At 44.4% G+C, this 13,503-nt stretch overlaps 1 protein-coding gene across 1 annotated transcript in view; it reads left to right on the top strand.

Moving 5' to 3' along the window:
• Positions 1–13,503, top strand: part of LOC119911263 (tissue factor-like) — a 51,896-nt gene that overhangs the window by 15,653 nt on the left and 22,740 nt on the right. The window lies entirely within an intron of this gene.

A 13,503-nucleotide genomic window follows, 5' to 3' on the forward strand; every position in this document is an offset into this window, starting at 1 on the left:
ATTGCTGATTCTGCCTGGACAGGAAGCTTTGTGCTCCGGGTGTGGGAAAACATTAACACTCTCAAATTACCAAGGTGGTTGGGGAAGAAAAAAACTGACTGCTGGAGAAAAACCGTCAAGCTTGACGGTTTTTCAGAAGCAAAATAATAACAATTAAAGCTGCAAGCAGCGTTGGGCGGGCCCTCGCACTTGCAAGCGCGTCCGCGCGTGAGCCGGCCGAGTTGCATATTCTGGAGCTCTGCCGGTGCGGCTGTGAATTTGCTACGCGGTTATGACGCCGCATGAAGGTGTTATATGTCACTTCCTGTGTCCCCTATGTGGAGCTACATAGCACTTGCCGCTATGAATATAAATCGGTATTGGTGTGTAGATGTCTGCGGGGTGGGAGAGTTATCAAGCACGTAAAGTTTGTTTCAGATGTGAGCATGTACACTGAACAATAATGTACCCAAACAATAAAATAAATTCCTTTTATATTTCCCTGCCTTGTTGTTTATGTGTACATACAGAGGAAGAATGTGAGAACAGCACACATTTCATCGTTACTGTGTGCTGTACCGCAGTTCTGTGTCCATGCATGCAGCAAACTGAAAGCACTGTCTGTCGGAGCGTCTACGTGAAAAGAGAAGGAAGACATTGCTGGTAGTATTGTCTTCAGAGTTATTAAACACCTCAGCGCACTGAAGGAAGCCATCTGACTGTGTGAGGGGCAAGATCGTTGATGTCTGCAGGCAGAGTAGGAGCTCTCCTGTCTGACTGGTCCACCAATAGCAGAGAAGATGACCCCTTGAGACACAGCCCCTCCTCATTTGCATAATGAGGCAGAAATGCATACAAAAATTTAAAAAAGACAGGCAGAAATAAATACCATGGGTGAAAATAAATAAGGTAAATAAATACAAAGGAAGAATAAAACAGACAAAAATATTAAAACACACATAAATAAATACATTAAAAAAATTAGTAATAAATAAAGTTGAATAAACAAATAAGGTAATTATAACAAAGGTGAATAAGTAAAGGCACTAATTAAAATATATACATTTATGTCTCCTTGTATAATTTAATTACTACCTACATTTATTTATTTACTTTATTTTTTGTGTATTTAATTGGATGCTTATTTATTTATTGAGCATTTATTTATTTCTGTATTTATTTCTGACTGTGTCAGGATCGGTCCTCCATAACGGGGTGGGAGAGTTATCAAGCACGTAAAGTTTGGTTCAGATGTGAGCATGTACACTGAAGTTACAACAACTTCCTGTGTCATGGCGAAGACTTGATCTCTGACGCCACGCCACGGACACACCCATTGACGAAAACTCGCAAATAGCACAACTTTTCATCTTCAATGCCTTTAGAAGGCACAGCACAAATTTGAAGTCGGTCGGACTAAATCCCTAGGAGGAGTTCGTTAAAGTACGAAGTGTGTAAATCATCCAAAATTTGACGTAAAATTCAAAATGGCCTACTTCCTGTTGATTTTAGGGCATCGCTCCAAGAGGCTTTTTTGTGCGTCTGGACAAGATACACGTACCACAGAAAATTCGTGCACGTAGGTAAAACGTGCGGCGGGGGCTGCTTCGTTAAAAGTCACTTCCTGTTGCCAGCAGGTGGCGCTATGACTGTCTGTGAATGTCAGCATGTACATGTGTTCAGGGCGGGACTCTCATCCTACATGTACAGTTTGGTCCAGATGTGAGCATGTACACTGAAGTTACGACAACTTCCGTGTCATGGCGAAGAGTTGATCTTTGACGCCACGCCACGGACACGCCCATTGACGAAAACTTGCAAATAGCACAACTTTTCATCTTCAATGCCTTTAGAAGGCACAGCACAAATTTGAGGTCGGTCGGACTAAATCCCTAGGAGGAGTTCGTTAAAGTACGAAGTGTGTAAATCATCCAAAATTTGACGTAAAATTCAAAATGGCCGACTTCCTGTTGGGTTTAGGCTATGGCTCCAAGAGACTTTTTTGTGCGTCTGGACAAGATACACGTACCACAGAAAATTCGTGCACGTAGGTAAAACGTGCGGCGGGGGCTGCTTCGTTAAAAGTCACTTCCTGTTGCCAGCAGGTGGCGCTATGACTGTGGGTGAATGTCAGCATGTACATGTGTTCAGGGCGGGACTCTCATCCTACATGTACAGTTTGGTCCAGATGTGAGCATGTACACTGAAGTTACGACAACTTCCGTGTCATGGCGAAGAGCTGATCTTTGACGCCACGCCACGGACACGCCCATTGACGAAAACTTGCAAATAGCACAACTTTTCATCTTCAATGCCTTTAGAAGGCACAGCACAAATTTGAGGTCGGTCGGACTAAATCCCTAGGAGGAGTTCGTTAAAGTACGAAGTGTGTAAATCATCCAAAATTTGACGTAAAATTCAAAATGGCCGACTTCCTGTTGGGTTTAGGCTATGGCTCCAAGAGACTTTTTTGTGCGTCTGGACAAGATACACGTACCACAGAAAATTCGTGCACGTAGGTGAAACGTGCGGCGGGGGCTGCTTCGTTAAAGGTCACTTTCTGTTGCCAGCAGGTGGCGCTATGACTGTGGGTGAATGTCGGCATGTACATGTGTTCAGGGCGGGACTCTCATCCTACATGTACAGTTTGGTCCGATGTGAGCATGTACACTGAAGTTACAACAACTTCCTGTTTCATTGCGAATCATCGACGCCACGGACACGCCCATTGACGAAAACGCGCAAATAGCACAACTTTTCATCGTCAATGCCTTTAGAAGGCACAGCAGAAATTTGACGTCGATCCGACTAAATCCCTAGGAGGAGTTCGTTAAAGTACGAAGTGTGTAAATCATCCAAAAATGGCCGTAAAATTCAAAATGGCCGACTTCCTGTTGACTTTAGGCTATGGGTTCTTGAGGCTTTTTTGTGCGTCTTGATACGATACATGTCCCCAGAAAATTTCGTACATGTAGGTTGAACGTGAACGAGGGGCTAATCATTTCCAATTTTCTAGGTGGCGCTAGCGAGTCATTTTGCCACGCCCATGTGCGAAACTTGTAGAATACGAAATTTTTCACCGGTTCTGACATGTTTGCAAATTTTGGTGAGTTTTCGAGTATGTTTAGGCCATGTCATTTGGGCCTACTTTGCAGAAAAAAAAAAAATATATATATATATATAAAGCTGCAAGCAGCGTTGGGCGGGCCCTCGCACTTGTAAGCGCGTCCGCGCGTGAGCCGGCCGAGTTGCATATTCTGGAGCTCTGCCGGTGCGGCTGTGAATTTGCTACGCGGTTATGACGCCGCATGAATGTGCTATATGTCAGTTCCTGTGTCCCCTATGTGGAGCTACATAGCACTTGCCGCTATGAATATAAATCGGTGTTGGCGTGTAGATGTCTGCGGGGTGGGAGAGTTATCAAGCACGTAAAGTTTGTTTCAGATGTGACATGTACACTGAACAATAATGTACACAAACAATAAAATAAATTCCTTGCCTTGTTGTTTATGTGTACATACAGAGGAAGAATGTGAGAACAGCACACATTTCATCGTTACTGTGTGTTAGAGCATGGGAGAACAGTGGATACTTTTAATACAGCCCACACCCCTAATACTGTGTAACTATAACAAGTAGAGAACAGAAGAAAAAGATGTTCTTTCTTTACAACTGTCTGCATAGCTTATTCATATTGTGTAATGAATGAAAATAAATAGGCCTACTAGGCTCCTCTCTACTTTGACATTTAAGATTAGCTTGTTTGATCCACCTTCATACACATGTGACATTACTGTACAACTTGAGAAAGGTGAGTTGTTTTCTGCTCCAGCCTGCCTAAAAGAAAAGCGTTTTTGGGATTAAATGGACTTTATTAGCTGCTGCAGTGCAGGATGAACTCAGAATAGACCCATTTCTCACCTTATTATTCTAAATCATGCAACGAAGAAGAAGAAATGCATAAGAAATCCTGGGACAAAATCTGTCCACAAATACTGTACAGCATGTAGTCTGATGAACAAGACTTGTGTTATAGCTGACTTGGGCAGTGAAATGTTTAATTTTTTTAATTCATGTGGTCATAGTTGTCCACAACTCAAATCAGAATATAAGAAGAAATGTTTTATACCACCTCAAGAAGGCTTCCTATCAGAAAGGTAGGAAGGTATTTCAAATGTACAACTGCAGTACTTAAATCTAAGTAAAGTAATTTCCCTGACATTTTTGTGTTACTTTACTTTTAATAGACCCATGTAAGAGGTTTTATACTTCCTGTGAGTATAATCCAATCAATCTTATTTTCATACTGTATATCCGTTGTGTAATTTGATAAATTGTGTTGTATGTCGTGCTCGCATCTCAGAGAAGACTCTGACTGCAACATGCGTCTTTGTAAAGAGAGAAACAGACAGAAAAAGTCTCTAACTCTGCCTGTCAGCTCGCTCTGCTCCGTTAAAACTGAATTTACCATACAGAATTGAATACGAGTGCACTCCAGATTTAGCTGCAGCCAGCTGACCGTGTGCTTCTCCCTATACCGCAGTTCTGTGTCCATGCATGCAGCAAACTGAAAGCACTGTCTGTCGGTGCTTCTACGTGAAAAGAGAAGGAAGACATTGCTGGTAGTATTGTCTTCAGAGTTGTTAAACACCTCAGCGCACTGAAGGAAGCCATCTGACTGTGTGAGGGGCAAGATCGTTGATGTCTGCAGGCAGAGTAGGAGCTCTCCTGTCTGACTGGTCCACCAATAGCAGAGAAGATGACCCCTTGAGACACAGCCCCTCCTCATTTGCATAATGAGGCAGAAATGCATACAAAAATTTAAGACAGGCAGAAATAAATACCATGGGTGAAAATAAATAAGGTAAATAAATACAAAGGAAGAATAAAACAGACAAAAATATTAAAACACACACATAAATAAATACATTAAAAAATTAGTAATAAATAAAGTTGAATAAACAAATAAGGTAATTATAACAAAGGTGAATAAGTAAAGGCACTAATTAAAATATACATTTATGTCTCCTTGTATAATTTAATTACTACCTACATTTATTTATTTACTTAATTTTTTTGTGTATTTAATTGGATGCTTATTTATTTATTGAGCATTTATTTATTTCTGTATTTATTTCTGACTGTGTCAGGATCGGTCCTCCATAGCGGGGTGGGAGAGTTATCAAGCACGTAAAGTTTGGTTCAGATGTGAGCATGTACACTGAAGTTACAACAACTTCCTGTGTCATGGCGAAGACTTGATCTCTGACGCCACGCCACGGACACACCCATTGACGAAAACTCGCAAATAGCACAACTTTTCATCTTCAATGCCTTTAGAAGGCACAGCACAAATTTGAGGTCGGTCGGACTAAATCCCTAGGAGGAGTTCGTTAAAGTACGAAGTGTGTAAATCATCCAAAATTTGACGTAAAATTCAAAATGGCCGACTTCCTGTTGATTTTAGGGCATCGCTCCAAGAGGCTTTTTTGTGCGTCTGGACAAGATACACGTACCACAGAAAATTCGTGCACGTAGGTAAAACGTGCGGCGGGGGCTGCTTCGTTAAAAGTCACTTCCTGTTGCCAGCAGGTGGCGCTATGACTGTCTGTGAATGTCAGCATGTACATGTGTTCAGGGCGGGACTCTCATCCTACATGTACAGTTTGGTCCAGATGTGAGCATGTACACTGAAGTTACGACAACTTCCGTGTCATGGCGAAGAGCTGATCTTTGACGCCACGCCACGGACACGCCCATTGACGAAAACTTGCAAATAGCACAACTTTTCATCTTCAATGCCTTTAGAAGGCACAGCACAAATTTGAGGTCGGTCGGACTAAATCCCTAGGAGGAGTTCGTTAAAGTACGAAGTGTGTAAATCATCCAAAATTTGACGTAAAATTCAAAATGGCCGACTTCCTGTTGATTTAGGCTATGGCTCCAAGAGGCTTTTTTGTGCGTCTGGACAAGATACACGTACCACAGAAAATTCGTGCACGTAGGTGAAACGTGCGGCGGGGGCTGCTTCGTTAAAGGTCACTTTCTGTTGCCAGCAGGTGGCGCTATGACTGTGGGTGAATGTCGGCATGTACATGTGTTCAGGGCGGGACTCTCATCCTACATGTACAGTTTGGTCCAGATGTGAGCATGTACACTGAAGTTACAACAACTTCCTGTTTCATTGCGAATCATCGACGCCACGGACACGCCCATTGACGAAAACTCGCAAATAGCACAACTTTTCATCGTCAATGCCTTTAGAAGGCACAGCAGAAATTTGACGTCGATCCGACTAAATCCCTAGGAGGAGTTCGTTAAAGTACGAAGTGTGTAAATCATCCAAAAATGGCCATAAAATTCAAAATGGCCGACTTCCTGTTGACTTTAGGCTATGGGTTCTTGAGGCTTTTTTGTGCGTCTTGATACGATACATGTCCCCAGAAAATTTCGTACATGTAGGTTGAACGTGAACGAGGGGCTAATCATTTCCAATTTTCAGGTGGCGCTAGCGAGTCATTTTGCCACGCCCATGTGCGAAACTTGTAGAATACGAAATTTTTCACCGGTTCTGACATGTTTGCAAATTTTGGTGAGTTTTCGAGTATGTTTAGGCCATGTCATTTGGGCCTACTTTGCAGAAAAAAAAAAAAAAAAAAAAAAAAAAAAAAAAAAAAATAATCCGAGCAGATTCAATAGGGACCTCGCACGGTCGTGCTCGGGCCCTAATAATCCGAGCAAATTCAATAGGGACCTCACACGGTCGTGCTCGGGCCCTAATTAGTTTAAGCATAAATAACAAGGCAACTAACAGTTGCCAACCATGGACAACCCAAATATGTGTCTGTGGGTGTGGCAGCAGGCAGGGACGAACCCAAGCAGCTAGGGCACCTTGCAATCCCCACAGAGCAAGAAAGACCACAGACCACATGCCCCGGGGAAAGCCACGCCCCATCCCAAGGGAGAACCAGAGGCAACAAGGTACAAAATAAAAGGTTGTTAAATTAGTCATTATACAGCACAAGGCTGCATAACGAAACAAAATTTGTAATTCCTTTGTGCTACACACACAACATATAGGCTAAGTAAGTGTATGCCTATGTTAAAATATGGTAACATATAAAATAAAATAAAACAATAGTTATTTATATACATATATACATACACATATACACCTCAAACATTCCACAGTGCATTTTTTGAATTTTCTTCTGAGGTGAATGTAAACAGCAGCAACCAGATGATAATATGAAAGTTTCATCTTCACAATAAACAGTCTGACATCTGGGAAACAGAGTCCATCCTGACTGCATAATTTGTGCACCAAGCATCATTGATGTAAAACACACAGTCCACTTCCCCCTCATCTTGCCGGAGTCTTGCGCTAACAGCTCGGAACATGGACCACCTGCCGAGTGTTTGATCCGGGGTGTTGATGGATGTGGGCACGACAGTCTCTGAATTCCGTTGTTTGGTCAACATGAGTCCCATTTTGTCAAGACCGGATATTTAGGAGCAAAATTAAGTCCAAGCTGGGCCAGCATGGCTCCTCTCCTGGCTCTCTTTCCTCTCCTCTGAGCGATCAGCACCCGCTGTGGCGCATGGTCCAGTTGTGGACCAGTTGTGGTCTGCTGCTCATTAATCCAAAAACCCCATCTTCATCTTCCAATGACTGAGGTAATGCATGTTTTGGCAATAAAGCCAGAATAAACAGATAAAAAACAAAAGTGTAGCAAAGTTTGAAGGAGTTAACGACTGCTGTGTCTACAAGCACTGCCGGTTGCCATAGAAAGCAACAGCCCCCAGCCCAGCGAGAGGCCACCCCCTAAATGCCGGCAGAGCTAACAGCACCCACCAGCCACTTTATCAAAGAGGAAAGTCTTAAGCCTACACTTTAATGGTGTCTGCCTCCTGAACCCAAACTGGAACCTGGTTCCACAGGAGAGGAGGTTGACAGCTGAATGCTCTGGCTCCCATTCTACTTTTGGAGACTCTTAAGAACCACAAGTAGGCCTGCATTCTGGGAGCGCAGTGCTCTGGTGGGGTAGTAAGGTACTATGAGCTCTTTAAGATAAGATGGTGCCTTTGTAGGTAAGAAGAATGATTTTAAATTCTATTCTGGATTTTATAGGAAGCCAATGCAGAGATGCTAAAACAGGAGAAATGTGATCTCTTTTCTGGTCCCTGTCAGAACACGTGCTGCAGCATTCTGTATCAGCTGAAGAGTCTTAGTGGATTTATTTGAGCAGCGTGATAAGGAATTGCAGTATTCCTGCATGGAAGTAATACATGCATAAACTAGTTTTTCAGTGTAATTTTTATACAGGATGTTCCTGATTTTTGCAATATTACGTAGGGGAAAAAACGGTTTGCTTGCTGAGTTAAACAACTTGTCCTGATCAAAGATAACTCAGAGATTCCTCACAGTGGTGCTGGAGGCCAGGGCGATGCCATCCAGAGTAACTATATCTTTAGATAAAGCATCTTGGAGGTGCATGTTCAATGACTTCTGTTTTATCTGAGTTTAACATTAAGAAGTTACAGGTCATCAGGTTTTAACATCCTGAAGGCACACTTAAAGTTTAGCTAAGTGATTAGTTTCATCTGGCTTGATCGAAAGATATACTTGACTATCATCTGTATAACTTTAAAATTTATGGAGTGTCCGCCTAAAGGAAGCATATATAATGTGAACAGGATTAGTCCCAGCAAAGATCCTTGTGGAACTCCGTAAATGGAGGATTAATCATTAACATGTATAAACTGAGATCGATCTGATAAATAGGACTTAAACCAGCTTAGAGCAGTTCCTATAATGCCAATTAAATGTTCCAGTCTCTGTAATAGATATCCTATAGGTCAACTCAAAGACATTAGTCATTTTCACCAGTGTTGTCGCTCTGAAAATCCTCTAATAAACTATTGCTATTTAGAAAGTCACACAGCTGTTTATCGACTGCATTCTCAAGGATCTTAGAGAGAAAGGGATGGATCGATATAGGTCAATAGTCAATAGACTAAATCCCTTTGATCAAGAGTGGCTTATTAAGAAGAGGTTTAATTACAGTTACTTTAAAGTACTGTGGTACATAGCCTGTTAATAAAGACAGATTAATCATATCTAGTAAGGAAGTACTGACTAAAGGTAAAACTTCTTTTAGCAGCCTTGTCAAGATGAGGTCTAAGAGACAGGTTGATAATTTAGATGACGAAATTATTGAAGTTACTTGGTAAAGATTGAGGGAAGCAAGGTAGTCTAAGGTTCCTGAGTTTAGAGACAAGGTGAATTTCGTCTCTAATAATTAGAAGAATTTAATCATTACAGAAGCTTATGAAGTCGTTGCTATTGAGGGCTGTAGGAATACATGGCTCAATAGAGCTGTGACTCACCGTTAGCCTGGCTACAGTGCTGAAAAGAAGCCTGGGGTTGTTCTTATTTTCCTCTATTAATGACAAGTAATACGCTGCTTTGGCATTATGGAGGGCCTCTGACTATCTTGTCAGATTAAACGAGATTCTTCCAGATTGATGGAACGCTATTTCCTTTCTAGTTTCCGCAATAGCTACAGCAATCATCAACATCACAAGTGACGAGCCCAACGCGCACATTGCGAGAGCACGGCGACACCCAACGCCCGGCAGCCCCCCGAATCCCGCATGCGAGGCTGGGCAAACGAGAGAGACCGAGCGCCATAACACGACAGCGAAAGCCAGCGGAGAGAAACACCAGCAGCAAGTCCCACCCCGGCAGCAAACGCGCCACGTAGGTCACCGTGCACCCACCAATAAAAGTCTGCCGTCCCCCCAACCGCCGGAAAAACTAAGGCCGCCCGCGCCAACCGACAGCACGCCCCCAGGCCGCTGTGCAACACCAGCCAAACCAGGCAAAATCAACTAACTTAGCTGCATGCCACCACCAACCCACCCACCCATCAAGGGCAGAGAACTCCAGGCACAAACCCAGAATAAACCGGAGCACAGCCCTGCCCCGCACCCACATTGCACATCCCGAAAACTAACTTTATACTTCAGTATCCAGAGGGGCCGACAGAGAAATCTGGAAGCATGGATCTGAGGCCAACGAAGCAAACCAGGGACGCAAACTGGTCCCTCCAAGCCAACGAGGAAATGCCTCCCCCGGACTCCAATGCACAAACTAAACGCCCAGTAACCATCCAGAGACCCTGCACGGGGAAGGGAAAAAACCCCCGACAATGCATCAAGATGCATCGACAATCGCCCCATAATCCCACCGCAGCCCTCCAAACCGCAACCGGATCAACCCGCGCAGCGCCCAGAGACCCCCACCCCTAGTAGCCAGGGCACCCCGCGACCCCCCAAAGTGCAAAGGACCCCAGACCCCAGAAATAAGCAAAAGCCAGAAGCCCAAGTCCCCAGACCCCTAGGTCCACGCCAGGGAAGCCACGCCCCCCAACCCACCCCAGATCAGGCAAGGCGGACACCAACCCCACGGCATCCCCGACGCCTGGGGCTCCAGGGGCAGGACACAAGGCCAATGAGAATCCCCCCACTCCTTCAACCCCTCTGCCTGCCTCTGTAAATGTATTGTTTTGTGTTGGATGTCATGGATTGTGAAGTGCAGTAAGGGAGGTAGAAGGCCGAGGCCGCAATAAAGCAGCCCCACCCACCAAACGCCCTGCAGCCTGCCTGCTTTATTAGAAGGCCGAGGCTGCAATAAAGCAGCCCCACCCACCAAACGCCCTGCAGCCTGGACGCCAGGTCCCTCCAGCCCAGGGCTTATAGCAAGAGCCCCTCTAGCACCGGCAGCACCCCAGAGTCAGCGACAACCCCGCCCAGCCCCAGGACGGGTCCAGGGGGGCCCAGCCCCCCCAATGCGCAGACCCGCCCCAGACCCAGAGATTCCAAAGCCCCAAACCCCAGACCCCCACACACCCCCGAGGCAGCTCAGCATAGCCCCGACCCAAAGCCCAACAATACCCCGCACTCGCCGGGGCCCCTCCGGCAGCCCCACTGCCACCCCCCACCTCACCGTTCCCACACAATCAGGAGCACTCCGAGCACCACCAGGTTATCGGAGCTGGCACAAACCCCCCCCCCAGGCCAGGCCAGGCCAGAAGACCCCCACCCAAGCGCCCTTCCCTCCCTAGCAGCGAAGCATCCCACACACACACCCCCACCGTCTCCAAAGAAAAGAGACAGCAATCACCCCGCGACAGTAGCAACAGCCCCTCAGCCCTAGGAAGTCAGCAAATGCACCCAGCCCAGCCCGCACCCCCAACCCACCCCGTCAACCCCCTTCTTCCCGGTCCCCCACCCCTCCAACAACCAGTCGCCAGACCCCTCAGAGAACCAAAATACAATTATCAGGATGCACACAGAACAGAGCCGCACACCAGCCCAGTCCAGGCCCGCAACTGATGCCCCCAACCCCCGACAAGTACGCAAGCCAATCATGACCTACAGGTGAGCCAACCAACACTACCCTGCTACCAATCTAACTAACGCCACACAACAGCCAAGTAATGCGCTGCACAGGAGAGAAGCCAGCCGGCGCAAACCGCCCCCATCCCCCCCACAGCCAGGGAGACCACAGACCCCCACCCACGGCTACACCGTGACCGTTCATCATACCACAGTGGGGAATTTAGTGTTTTCTTATTTTGCAGGATGTCAGGATTATTCCAGATTGGGGTAAATCTGCATGGGATAGGTGAAGACCCAGACATTTTGAGAAGTTCCCACCAAGCTGCCAGGGAAGTGCTTATGTTAATGCTTTTAAAGCAGGTATGATGTTTGATGCTGGAACTGATGAATGGCATATCGGAAATTTTAATTTCCTTACAGAATGTTTGTTCTATGTCCATCCATGAGTGGTCCAGGGGGCTCTGATTGATCCATTTTGAGATATACTGTAGTCTATGGGACAGAAAGTAATGATAAAAATTTGGCAGTTCTAAACCACCACAATCTTTTGCTTTTTGCATAGTTTTTAAACTGATTCGTGAGGATTGCTTTTTTTCGGAAATATGCAACTTAATTTAATGTGAAAATCGTATATTCAAATTAATCACACCGCGATAATCAAAAGAATACCGCGGTCTACAAAAAATACAGCGTCCCATTCACTCACCCTCTTTCTGCTACTGGCGTTGAATAGGTGTTTAAATTAACTATATGGAAATCACCACCCACATCCACATGACTTACCAAAAAAGTGCAAAAACAAATAAACCTATATACAATTAATTCCAAACGTGCATGACTCCTACACCTACTTAAAGCTGGGAATATTACTCATAATCCTTAAGAAATAAATAATTAATTTAGAGATTTTTATAAAAAACTTAATAATTGATAAATAAAAAGACTTGGTGAAAGAATTACTCCGGAAAGCCCCGCCAAACTCGGATTTCGACCTTCAGCCAACCACATTTTTTACTGCACCATTTTCCCTGTCGAAAGTCTGTGGTAAGTGTCTCTAAATTACTTATTAAATCATTGTTTTGCATTTTAATAGAAGCAGCAATGTAGAATATTGATGTCCACCTACACTGCAGCTGGTTGTATATCTTAAAACCTATACAGTCTATGCTTAAAACACAGAATTCCGAAGGGCTAACGTGACAGAGTTGATGGCTGACGTTAGCTCCAATGTGCCATTAAATGGACGATCAAAAGTAAAAAGCCTTAACTTAATCCAACCTGCTAAACTATATTTCAATTTAAAAAATAATTTACAACATGACAACTGATGGTCCAGCAGCAAGACCTTAACATAACTTAATGACTTTAGCTTTCTATAGGATCACGTTCCAAGTTTCTCAAAACCCAAAAATTCCGGAGCATAACATTACACATAACACAGATCATGCTACACCGTAGCCCACATTCTCAGCTGATTATAGGTATGAGAATTACTGTATGATGAAATGACTGTATTTCAAAGTGTAGCCTAGAACCTCTACAGTAGTAGAAATATGTTGTCCAACTTTATATTGTATGGCTACGGTAACACAATTCACTCACACTGTATTTGTAATCACTGTTCACCTACTCCCACACCAGTAGTGAGCACAGACCCAGCTGATTTTAGTTTCTACACCCCTGCTTCCAACTTGTGTGTGTGTTTGCTAAATGAGTGAGTGATATGGGACATGAGCGACAGTAGATACAGCTATTGGATAACAAGTTAACTTGAGCATGTACCATGGCCACAGCTGACTCCATGCTGGTGTTCGGAGTGTAACGTTAGCCTAAACAGACTGTTTCACTTACGCATGACAAACTGTTCTCACATCAACTCAACGCCAGATAAATAACGATACATGATACAAATGTTGACTGGCAAGACAATGTTGGTAACGATTGCAAAGATAGCGGAATATAAGTTTACGGGATCGATGGTACGAAGCTGTATCACAGGTTAATCAGGGCACTCTGCCACAGCTAACAACATCTCCACTTTGCGGTCCATCTGAGCATCAAACACCTCAGCCTGTTTCCCTTATGTAAGTAAGAACACGTAAACCTCCCGTAGCACAA

The sequence above is a fragment of the Micropterus salmoides genome, unplaced genomic scaffold (genome assembly GCF_014851395.1).
Source record: "Micropterus salmoides isolate LMB-PRFRI ecotype aquatic unplaced genomic scaffold, ASM1485139v1 Ms_hic_scaffold_1993, whole genome shotgun sequence".
Lineage (NCBI taxonomy): Eukaryota > Metazoa > Chordata > Actinopteri > Centrarchiformes > Centrarchidae > Micropterus > Micropterus salmoides.